Below are 13,115 nucleotides of genomic sequence, written 5' to 3'. Positions count from 1 at the left end.
CTGCTCTTCTGTTGTTTGTTCTTTACTTTTAATGGTTACACTGATTTTTCTTTGATTTTTCTAAATTCTCTGCTTTGCAGAGAAGAGTAGAAAGGCCATAAGCTCAGTAATAGAGCATCTGTTTTGCATTCTGAAGGTCCCAGGCTTCAATCCCCAGCATCTCCAGGAAGGACTGAAAATGTACCCAGTATTAAACCCAGGAGAGCTGCATTCCAGGCAGTGTAGACAATACTGACCTAGACAGACCAATGGTCTGAATTGGTATAAGGCACTTTGCTGTGATTCTATGCTATTACTGTATAAAAATGAATAGATAACACAGCAGTCATATGAACAGGATAATCCAATTGAATGTTAATGGTATATGGTAGAAGTCCCACAACATCTGCAGAATACCAGTTAAGCTTCTACCATGACAGATATACTGGTGAACATCCTAGATGTGCCAGTGGAACCCCCACCAGCGCAGTTGTTCCACCGGAAAAGACAAACCAGCAGAATGGGGCACTGTTTGGGACTTTTCCACGTGCTGTGTTTCTCCCTTCTAAACTGGATGAGTACTGAATATGGCAGCTGATGCACCAGCATATCTTCTTTCACTGCCCCTTCCCTCCTGGGGGCTGGCAAAATTGGAGTATAAGATTACTCAGTAAGACCACCTCAGTAATCTTACTAATGTGCCTGAAGAAATACAAAATGTTGTGTTACAGTATCAAAGGACCATAAATGGCTTTGATAGTTAGATAGGAGAGGACAATGTGCTACTATCGCTTTACTGTCTTTTGCAGGAGAATTGTGCAAAGGCTAAAATGCACTCAGCATATGATTTGAATGACTGGGTAGAAAGATCCTGGGAAAGATTCTGAACGCCTGCAATTTTGTTTCAGCCTCCGTTACAAGCTGCATGTAGATCTACAGGAAACCATGTAATCTCAGATTTCTCTCTCTGTGTTACAGCTTTCCCTATGTGTTACAAATAGCCATGACCCATTTTGGAAAGTATTCATAGATGTTTGGACAAAAAATATAGCTGCAAAGTAACCTTTTATTATTTAATAACCTTTAAGCCAAGTGGACAGAAACAGGATAACAAGGAACTGGGCTGGCTAGACTGCCAGGCTCCAGATGTATACTTTTTAAACCATTCTGAAAGCGTGCAGTATTATTATGAATACTAAGAATTTTCAAATTGTAATTTTCACCTTCCCTCTTAAAGTTTTAGATTAAAATACTTGAAATGTTCTGGTCTTTGATTTTTACTTAATTCCAAGATTATTACCTCTTGCAAACTGTAATTTTCTCAAGATGAAGATGGAATCACTTACATCAGTTGTATTATTATACTTCATGTAGTCAATCGCAAGTTTCTCATAGCTGTACTGTGTGGAATTATTATAAGGTACAAGCACATTTAGACTAAAACAGATAGGAGCAAGTCAAGTGCAAAGTGTATAAAAAAAACAACTGACAAAAATATACCACGTTGAAGTCTATTATTTCAGTGGGAGAGATCTAAGAAGATTCTTAGCACATCCGCTAAAGTCGTTGTATCTTAACAGTGCTTATATCTGGCAGGATCGTGCCCCAGTTTTTAAAAAGAAAATAAATGAGATACTGATTACATTTTAGTTCAAGCTATTTAAAAATAAGCCTGTTTACAATCTAAGTTTAATAGAGACCATATTAATTCTAAAATATATAGTGTTTCCATTGATACACACATGGAAAAAATAAAGCATATAAAAATTTTATGAGCCTCTATCAAGAGTTATATTAAAGCCACTCCTCTGTATAAAGAATTCATAGCAGGGGGTGAGGGAGACTTTTGAGGTCATATAAAAGTTCACACAACACAGGAGTCAAGGCTAGGCCACCAGGAGGCTGGAAACAATCAACGTTGTTTATGGTCTTTTGACTCCAGAAGATCTCAGTCACGCTGCACTAGACAGAGAAATGGGGAGCAGGAGGAGGACCACTGCATTGGCTTTGCTGGGCAACCAGCTCCATTGGGCTCATTTCTCCCTCAGCTGACACCTAGATGCAGCCATTCCAACCAGTTGGCCATGAGAATGGGATACGGGGTAAGTGCTGGAAGCTGCCCAGAGTGACTGGGGAAACCCAGCCAGATGTGGGGGGGTATTATTATTAGTAGTAGTAGTAGCAGCAGCAGCAGCAGCAGTATTATCTCTGCTGAAAGACCAGCTCCATTTTACTCTTGCTCTTCCTTTCCATTCAAGCTGGTTGTTCTAAGAACTGTGAACTTCAAGAATTAGTGCCCAGGTTTTCCCATTCCCTCTTCACCCACATGGCAGCTCATCTACATCATGCTGGTGTTTTATTAGCATATCCCAGTTCTCAAGAACAAACACTTATCCACAGCCAATTAAAAAAAAACCAGAACAGATTCACACAGGCAAAAACCTTCATTTATAACCAAGCGTCTGGCCTTTAACTATATGCGGCCTTTTAGAAGTGGGTGTTTTTAATGTATTTCTCTTTCCTCTTGGTTTTAATGTATTTATGTGGGGTTTGTGGTCTGTTTGGTTGGTTGTAAGTCACTTTGGATTAACCCTGGCAAGATAAAGTGACTGAAAATTTTAATAAATAAAATAAAGCTGCGAAATGCAACATTATCAAGGGGGTGAAATTACTGTCCTTACTAGGGAAGTTTAGGGAAGCTTTTAATGTTTAATAGGTTATTGTATTTTAGTGTTCTGTTGGAAGCCGCCCAGAGTGGCTGGGGAAACCCAGCCAGATGGGCGGGTTATAAATAAATTATTAATTATTATTATTATTATTATTATTATTATTATATTATTATTATTATTATTATTATTATTATTATTATTATTATTATTATTATCTCATAAGCACACCTACTTATACATATGGCTTTTGCTTACAATTATTGGGGAGCCTTTGGCTCTCCAGGTGTTATTGGATTAAGGTAAAGGTGGCACTGTGGGTTAAACCACAGAGCCCAGGACTTGCCGATCAGAAGGTCGGCGGTTCGAATCCCCGCAACGGGGTGAGCTCCCATTGCTCAGTCCCTGCTCCTGCCAACCTAGCAGTTCGAAAGCACGTCAAAGTGCAGGTAGATAAATAGGTACCGCTCCGGCGGGAAGGTAAACGGCGTTTCTGTGTGCTGCTCTGGTTCGCCAGAAGCGGCTTAGTCATGCTGGCCACATGACTGTGCGCCAGCTCCCTCGGCCAATAAAGCAAGATGAGCATCGCAACCCCAGAGTCGGCCACAACTGGACCTAATGGTCAGGGGTCCCTTTACCCCTTAAAGGACCCCTGGACGGGTAAGTCTAATCAAAGGCGACTATGGGATGTGGCGCTCATCTCACTTCAGGCTGAGGGAGCTGGCGTTTGTCCACAGACAACTTTCCGGGTCATGTGGCCAGCATGACTAAACCGCTTCTGGCAGAATGGAGCACCATGACGGAAGCCAGAGCACAGAGAAATCCCATTTACCTTCCCACCGCAGTGGTATTGGATTACAACTCACATCATTCCTGATCATTTGAAGTGTTGTTTGGGGCTGATGGAACTTGGAGCTCATTGATATCTGAAAAACCACAAGTTCCCCATCTCATAGTTACAAAGTTCTCTCTTCCTACGATCATATCCTTTTCAAAATCAAAATCCCAATTATATAACCACTCAGATATCAAGGTCAGATAAAGCATTCAAACTGAGCATGTTTTGCACTATATATGTTTGTGTGTTTTATTTGTGCATTATTAGTGCAAAATATGAAAGTTCTGAATTTCTATCCAACCCTCCCTGCAAGTAGATCAGGACACAATAAGAATTCCACTGAACCAAACCAAAGATCCTAATCCAAATGGCCAACTAGGAAGCTCACAATGCTCCCATGGCTGCTCCCCAGAAGCTAATTTGTAGTGGCATACTGCTGAACTTAGAGGCTACATATTGACATGACTCATAGCCAGTGGTAGACAAATCCTTCAAGAATGTGTCTAGTTCCCCCTTAAAGCCATCTAAGCCAGTGGCCATCATCACATTTTGTGGCAGCAAATTCCATAAAGTTATTACGTGTTGAGTAAAGAAGTACTTTCTTATGTCTGTCCTGAATCTATTGCCAGTCACTTTCATTGAGTGGTTCCAAGATATAGTATTGTTGCATGCACCCCAATCCCTGAGCTGTGAGAGATTCCAGGGTTGCCGGCACTTACTCAGGGTTTGATTTCCTTGGAATAAAGGTCACTGGAGACCGGGGCATCTTTAGGATATATGGCTTTATTTACACACATATATAATGTGAGCATAAGATGGAAGGACTGACCGAATTAATTAATTAATTAACTAACTAACAGATCTTGCTTGCTCCCCACTGTTGTTGTTGTTGTTTGGGGGGGGGAGAGCAAAGAGCAAGTTTAGCCTCTGTCTCTTTCCAGCTTCCAGCTCCAGACCAAGACTGGCTCCTGGCCTTTTGTTCTCCTACTTACAAGATGACACGGACTGCAGTACAGTGAAGAGGGTCCCACATTCAAATCCCCTATTCAACAGGGCCATAGATTTGTACCAGGACCTGTGCCTTGCTAATGACAATGCTTTGTTTAGCTGGATCAGCCTTCTGCAACTTGGTTCCTTCTGGGTGTTTTGGTCTACGACTCCCATTCACCACAGCTAGCCCAGTTGTACTGGCTTGGTTGATGGGAGTTGTAGTCCAACACATCTGGGGGGGGGGGATTAGGTTGCACAAGGTTAATCTAGACCCTCACATGTTCACTGTGTGAGTAGAGGTGCATTGCTCACATAATTTATTTCCCCCAGTAATGAAAAATGGGCACAGGTGTGTGGTGGTGGTGTTGGTGGTTAAGAAGGTGGACCTTTGAGTAACTTTGGTGATGACATGTGCTTCCTGTCCCTGTGCTTACTCATAAGCATATTAGTATTTTCCCATCAATGCACTACTCCTGATGCAAAGGAAGACTTTGCAGCTCTCCAAGCCAGAAGAGGTGTGAGATTTCTACTCCAGACAACAGAGGAAAGAAATCAGCATCCAGCAAGACCAGAAGAAAGAAGAATAGATTAAGGGATACAGAAGTACTTAACAGTGTTGCACAAGGTACCAGTAGCCATGATGAGCAAAGCAATGCAATTGTCTCCAAAGGCTCCCTCTTACTGTCATAGTTCATCCAGTTCACATTAATCCTGTGAGAGTATGCAGATTTACTTATCAGGAAGTCCCATTTAAATCAGCGGAACTAACTTCTGAGTAAACGTGCACAGGCTTGGACTATGTTTTTCCCCCCCATTCAGAACACACTGGTGTCCAACTGAATTCAAGTTGCTTAAAAATTTGTAGACTTATTAGGACATTTTTCTCTAAAGCCTCTTTGGTACTGGAATTGAGTGTGGGAATCTGTTCTTTCTTTTGGTGGCTTCAATGGTAATTTATTGGCAGCTGTTACAAATCATCCTACAAGTTTATCATTTAAGCCCGTGTGGGAAATTTTGATTTTGGTCAGTCACAATGCTGGAAGATACCCTTACTTGAAGATTATCTGATAACTTTATTACACAAGGACATGTAAAATGCACTGCCTCTTTCGTGACTTCATATGAAAATTCCAAATAACAGAAACTTTTGAAGGACATTCTTGCACTGTTTACGACAGCTAACTCAATTAAAAACTGCACAGACTCTTGTTGCAGTTCAGCTGTGTTTCCCCACAGGCTGTATTATAGCTCTCCAACCAGTCCCACAGCATTGAATGATGTCATGGGATCAGCTCAGCAAGATGAAAGGCATAAAGCGGAACCCGCTGGCACTGAGGAAAGCTTCCAACACACAATCCACAACGAGCACAGCTTGGGAACAAAAAGAAAAGAGAGAGAGAGAGAGAGGACTACAGATCCAGCCATTCAGCTCCAAGAATCATGTTTTTCCCCTCCTCACAACAAAAAAGGAGGGTAGGTGGGCTTATAGCGATGACTTTTTATTAACCGTATTTGAGACAAGAGAAAGGCAGAGAATGGAGCACAACTACCTGCTATAAAGAAAGTTCTTTCTCTCCAGTCTCCCAAGCACTGCCTTTGATGTATGGCAACAGATCACTGATCAGATTACAGGCACTGCTCGTCTCCCTTTGATCTGCGTGCTTAATTTTATTTTCCTGGATTTGAATTTTGCCTGGGCTTGTGCTGACATACTTTTTTTTTTTTTTTAAGGAGATGAAGGCATTTAATGCAGAAGCTCTGGCAGAGTGAAATTCAGTTGCAGAAAGGGTGGCTATTGGATAAACAACGGCATACATCAGGTACTGTATTTTTTATTTCATTTTAATCTTACAATGTATTGACAGGCTGTCGGTTTTGATTTTTTTTAATGGAACAAAAGCTAGCTTGAAAGTTGAATAAATGATATTAAACAGCCATGCAGATAATTACAGTTTGAGAAAGGCATATGGTTGAATGTAGGAAATATTTTAACAACAGCCTTGTTGGGGGAATTTATTGTGCGATATTTTAATAAGAATAAACCTCAAAACCTGGTTCAGAAAAGAAATTGAAAGCACTGATAGTAACTAGTGTTCTTGGTACACTGTTTTTCAATACACAGTGGGAATACATACAAAAGTTACATATGTAAATCTTAAGAGTTGTTCAGGTTCGCTTAGTGAGTACATAAGCAGCTGAGATCTTTACACGTATGCATTCTCACAATTTCAGAAAATAAATGGAATGTGTATTGAAATTATTTGAGGATCATGATCTGTACTTGTAACTCCATGCCTAGTTACCCTCATGCTATATACTCTTAGGGTTCCATTGAAATCGGGGGGCTCACCTCTAAGCAAATGTGTTTAAAAAATGGAGTTGTCCATGAAGTGAAAACACTGAACTATAAACTGTATGTGTTAAATAAAGAGCACAACTACTCTAACTTTGCATGTTTACTCTGAATGAAGTCCCACAGAATTCAGTGTAGCTTATTCTCTAATAAGCATGCTTACGCATTTATCTGGGAGTAAGTCCTGTTGAACTCAATGATGCACTTCTGAGAAGTTATTATATGTTGTATCTTGTCGTAGCATTGAAGACTCTGGCTTCAATCCATGTGTCTGTGTGTTCTCCAGGTCAGGTTCTCCAACTGACTACATTGTCAGGACAGCTCCATGTATAGATGGAGATGCTGGAAGCACTCAATGGGCTAACCCTTGCATTGGCACAAAATCAATGTGCACAGTTGCAATCCTATCCATTCAAGAAACAACCCATGCATATCTATGGGATGCAATGCATAATTATCATGGCAATTTATGGCCATGTTTATATATTCATTAAAAGCTTTACGTTTTAGTAGTAACAGCACAATCCTAAGCATTACTCAGTAAATCCCACTGCATCCAATAGGCCTATGTTTAGGATTACAGACCAAGGGCCTGCTGATCATAAAAAGAATATAATAAATGTTACTTTTATTTGTAAATAAGACTAACACACACTTTATTTATTTTATCTACTACCTTTCATTTGATGATCACTTTTAAAAATCCACTCCATCCTTTTTTGAAGTTTAAACAGGAAAAACAATGTAGGCTATATTATATGCTTATTCATATCTCCGTATCTTAATCAGACACTGCATACTTCAAACAATTTCAGGGTGTGGGTTTTTTTAAATAAAGAGAATTAACAAATCCCAGTATTTTTCAACATGGGAGTAAAAGAAATGAAATATAAAGCAGATCACTAACTCCTGCTTAAAAAGAAAAGCAGCTAATACCTAAAACATGCTAACTGAGGATTAACTGCTCTTAACATATTTTAGTCTTGAACATCTGTTAAAGGGTTTTGGATGTTATGTTTGAAAACTCAGCCTCTCAACATGAGATCATGACCATATTTTTTAGGACTGATAATCTATACCATGACCTCTGGCTAAACATTTATATACTTTGAAGAATATTAGTTGTTTTATTAACTTAAATGGAAGACTTTCTGAAAATATGGTCCTCAATTGCTGGTGCTCTGCATGCATGAAAACCAGATAGATGAGAATTTTAAAGAACTCATCCCATACAGTAAACTGGGATCAATTTAGGTCTCCAGATAGTTGTTTAAGAACCCTAATGTAATGTCTGTCAATATTTTAAATGTCCTTTCTTCCTGCTTTTAGAGCTACAACTTAAAAACATGACTCTCGTGAGACTTTAAACAGATTCTGTACAGTTACCCAACTTATTTTCTTTTTAGAACAAGTTTATTTCCCCTTTTCAATTTCTTTTATATCCTTATTTTATAACAGATCAGTATTCAATCTCTGAAAATTCCAAAAAAACAATTTTCTTTCTTCCTACACTAATTTTATTATTACAGGCACATTGTGATCAACATAAATATTGCTCTCTTAATTTTACTAAATTATTTATTGAAGCAACAGTATAATCAGTTACAGAAGATGTGCTGTGATAAATTCAGTGCCTCTGGGATCTTTTTTATTTACTAACCTATTGGAGTCACTTGTTATTACCAACTCATTTTCAATCCACCCACCCACAATCCATTCATGAAATCTATTTTTCCACAAGGCTGCTTTTGGCTATTATCAGGGCAATACATACAGTATCGAGCTTTTCTAGGGTTTAATTTTACATCAGTAATCAATAATCTGCCCTAATTGACTTTTATAAGATTTGTCTAAGAGTATATGTCTAGCAACGTTTTCTCACAACCTCTTCTTTTGGGTCTGTAGGTTATTATATAAATATTTCAAAGACTTCTAATTTTATCTAATACAGGTCTCTTGCTCCGTCTTTTCTTCCTTCAACAACTTTTCACTTTAAAAGGACTATTTAAAATAGCCAAAATTCCTGTCATCAGTTTTAATTTATTCGGTATCTTTAGAAGATAGTGGTGAATTATCAAATTCTTTAACTCTTGGCACATCAGCAATATTGATAACTAGGTTAGTGCAACCACATGTTAATATAGTGACCATTAATGGCAAACATTTTTATATGCCATATTTTCCTCTCTTGAAATACAGCTGGCATGGAATTTTTAAAATGAAAAAGTAGTAAATTGTCATTAGGTCATGTCAGTGGGATGCCCTCATTTTATAATAAATTACACTTGAATTTCTGAAGATATATTAAACAGGTGGACAATCTAAGAAGCCAGGTGTGAAATAAGCATGCCCTGTCTTTGCTGCAATTAATATCCCTTCCAATATTTCACATTCTAGAAACACAGTCACTCTGGAAACATACCAGACACAATCTAATACAAAGTTAGGCATTCCTTTCTATTGATTTCAATAGGCATAAGTGAACTTGTCCATTGAATTGATACCTATAACTTTCACAAGTAATAATCTCACCACAGCAACCAAAAACATTTGTAATGGTAGCTAAACAGAGTTCCAGCAAAATTCTAGAACCCACTCTAGAATTATTCTTCCATCACCAGCCACAATCTTGCGTTTGTTTGTTGTTGTTGTTGTTTTTAAAAAAAACCTCCTGTGTGACAATTAATTATTAGGGGAAAAACTCCGGTTGGTGTGTACATATAAGAACAACTTAAAAAACGTAAACCAGTTAAAATAAATCAAAATTAAGAACAGATTTAAAGCCTGGGAAAATAAGCCTACACCCAACTTGATAGCAAGCTAGGAAAGCTGATAACTGGGGATTTGCCACTTCTGAGAAGGCCATAGAAGGCCTCTGTCACACTGTCACCCTACAGTGCATCCCAAAAAACCCCAAAACAGTATCTTAAGGTTCAGTTATGCCAATATGCTGGACAGGTAGTCCTTCGGGTACCCTGATCCCAAGCCAGGAAATGCTTTATGTCAAGCACTTTGAACTGGGTCTGGAGACAAAAGTTGCTCCAGATCTAAAAGAACATGAGCCCACCATCTTGCTGAAACTAAGCAGGCCTGGGTCTGTTCAGTGCTTGGATGGGTAACTAGCTGTGAAATCACATGAGTTGTAAGAAGAAAACAAAATGGTATAAATTCTGCCAGTCTGTTGAGATCATATTCAAAGCCCTCCTGTGGTCCCAGCATCCCCTAAAATGCTTGGGTGGGAGAGGAAGAGGACCTTTTTTATGGCTGCCCCTGAAAATCTGGAATTCCCTCCTGTGGAAAATATGTCTTACCCTATCCCCACCTGCCACTGGCCTTATAGAAACTAGCAACATGAACAACAAAACTTCAGTTTAAAGAAGAATTTTGGTTTTTATATGGTGGTTTTATTGTATTGGTTTTAACCTACTGCTATGGAATAATTTTTACCATTGCTGTTGGTATTATTGGAGGGGTTTTTGTGTTGCTTCTAACTGACATTTTTAATTGTGGTTTAATTTTGTTGTCAGCTGCCTTGAGCATTTGATAATGAAAGGCAGACTACAAATGGTTTAAATAAATTCACTGTATACTTAGAACTCCTCAAAGTGCAGGATACAAATGTGAAAGGTATAAATAACTATATATGTAGGCAGAATAACCAGAAGCAATGTAAAAAGCAAAAGCATAACATAAAAAAACACAGTGCAGCATTCTGCCACTTTAAAAAACCCGCTGGTGGTTTAGTCTTTCATGGGCCTGATTCATACAGGATTTAATAATAATACCTGGCACTTATAATACTTTAGACTTCCAAAGCACTACACAAACATTCTTTAATCCTTTGCACAATGTTTTCAACAAAACTGACTTCAAAAGCCACATGTACATATACTATTTATTTACTCAACAGATGGGAGCAATTATTGATTCCTTCCTACAATCAAACTGTCTCAAATAACACCATAAACATATTTTAGGACTAGTAGAAGTAAAGATTACTAAAATACTCTGTAATATAATATTGACATCAGTTTCCAACAGCTGTCATAACAAGTACAGATCTGTCTTTAGACTCTAACGTTTAGAGCTGTCTCTGTCATTGAGCTACACAGATAATATTCCATATACTTCTGCTTTCTCATAAGGGTCAGTTCAGTTAACATCTCAAATAGATCATTCTTGCTTTTCCACAAGTGATTAAAATTAGGCAATAAAGTGGAACAATAACAGGCAAGTAAGCTTTGCTGTTACACTGAACTCTTCACCAGATATAACAAAGAGCTGGTTTGTTTTCTACAACTCATACAGGACTATCAAATCCACTGGTCTATCAATATACTTTTTAGAATCTCAAGGACTCATTCCCTAACTCATGGGTGAGTAGCCCTTACTCATGTAGCCAAGAACGCACTACACCAACAGAAGGGAACATCCAATGTTTCCTGGTAGAAACAGCTGCTGCTTCCATAGGATGGCTGCAGGGATTAGGCAAGCAATGGTTGTCACTGCTTCTGATAGTTCTTCATGTTATCTCCCTCTAAAAAGGTACACCTCTAGCACACCTTGTCTCTTAGAGTAGTGCAATGGAAAATCTGCAGAGGACCAGCCTGTTAATGTGGGAGATGAAACACATATTTGGTGCAATTATAGTTGATTCAGGCCTCACCTGTGCAAATGCCATATGTAACATGTAGCTCATGTCTTCAGAGTACAGAAATTGACAGAGAAGCCTTGAAGTAATCACATCAGAAGGTCTGGTCTGAAGTAAAAGTGGGTGCCTTAAATGGATCTGAATAAGCAAAACATTCAGAGAACCCTGAGCGACCTTTGAAATGAAGCCTATGGAATATTATGTATGTTCTATCTAGGGTACATTCTTCATTCACATAGGGTAAATAGAATGTCCTATAGGAATTGGGAGGGTGAAGGCAAGAGTCATGTTCAAGGATACATTGTCTTCTGCAGGGGTTACATAGCAAGCACATAGCTTTCCCTAAGAAACAAGTTGAAATGAAAAGGATTTCCTGAAGGCAGAATATCTGAAAACCACTGCATCACATGAAGAGTCGGGCATATGCAAGATATTTCAGTAGTAGCAAGTGACTGACACTTTAATCCCAAAGTTTGATAGAAAACAACACTGCAATCGGAGTCAAGTTCTCTTTGCTACTCCACAATGAAAGATCTAATATTACCAAAGAGAGTCAGTGATGGCTTTTCTGTCCTAGAAATCCAAATGCAAATTTGCACTAGCACAAAAACATTGTAGATGGCCCTGTATTTGTGCACAGTGGCTAGTTCACTAGCTTTATCGATACATGCAGCAGCGAGCAATACTCTTGTTCAAAGCACAGCAGTCATACTGATAGTCCCAGGTGCATTTTCATTTAAATATATTACAGCACAATCCTATGCAAGTCTTATACAGCAATGCCAACCAGGAAGATATGCCAGTATCACCTGTGTAAATTCACTTGGATCCTAACTGTTCAGAGTTTGTAGAGAGGGTGCAATGTGGACTTTCATTTTGTTCCTTTCCATTGTCTCCTATATGGTGAATTCTAGTTACACCTGCATTTTTGGTAGTTAGGTTATCCCAAGCACACAGGAAGAACCAGTAAACAGTTATGATGCAGCTTAACTGTATCAGAAAAGCACCCAGCCAATTTGGTTGCCAATAAATATTCTTGCAGACATTTTTGAGATAATGGTCTTTCTAATGAGTGGCTTTGTTAATTGTCTTACTTTAAATGTTGTGATGATCCTATGCCCTTTTAAAATATGGTTTTGGGTAGTGGGGGTTATTAGGGTTGTTGTTTTTATTTTGATGATGTATTTTGTGGTTTTATATTTTGATTTTATTCCGTTAAGTGCCCTGAGACGTCGGGGTATAGGGTTGTATATAAATTCAATTAATAATAATAATAATCCCACTTCCCACCATCCACACGCCCCTTTTTGTCCATTTACACTGGCATGATTTGCACCAGCTCTCTTTCAACTAGCATAAATAGATAAAACTGGAGGGGGTGAGGTAGCAGTGAGAGAAGAAACAGACATCCCATCCCTTCCTGCAGCACTACTCAGAAGTAAATCTGACTCTGTATACAATGGGGCTTACTCTCAGGTGCATTTACATAGGATTATCATTGCGGCAGGAATTATATCTTTATATTGCTTTTACTTATCACCTGCCCCAGGAAGGTGACCTTTGCGAAATGAAATTCGCAAGGCTGCGTTGCAAGATCAGAAATACCGAATATAAAAGTGGTAGGCAAGGGGTAAAGGG

The 13,115-nt window shown here is 38.7% G+C and overlaps 1 protein-coding gene across 6 annotated transcripts in view; it reads left to right on the top strand.

Annotated features, from left to right (window-relative positions):
* The first annotated feature begins 5,805 nt into the window (after positions 1 to 5,805).
* The window catches only part of TNFRSF19 (TNF receptor superfamily member 19), a 51,268-nt gene continuing 43,958 nt past the window's right edge, over positions 5,806 to 13,115 (top strand). The window contains exons 1-2 of one of the 6 annotated variants that reach the window (XM_083609226.1): positions 5,806 to 5,946; positions 6,205 to 6,293. The gene's annotated coding sequence lies outside the window, so the exon portion shown is untranslated. Of the gene's footprint in view, positions 5,947 to 5,968; positions 6,294 to 13,115 lie in introns of those variants that run through there. The other 5 variants (XM_083609231.1, XM_083609232.1, XM_083609228.1 and 2 more) reach the window with 5 other exon arrangements.

The sequence above is a fragment of the Podarcis filfolensis genome, assembly GCF_964270895.1.
Source record: "Podarcis filfolensis genome assembly, chromosome: 4".
Taxonomy (NCBI): domain Eukaryota; kingdom Metazoa; phylum Chordata; class Lepidosauria; order Squamata; family Lacertidae; genus Podarcis; species Podarcis filfolensis.
This window is presented reverse-complemented; position numbering and strand designations above follow the sequence as displayed.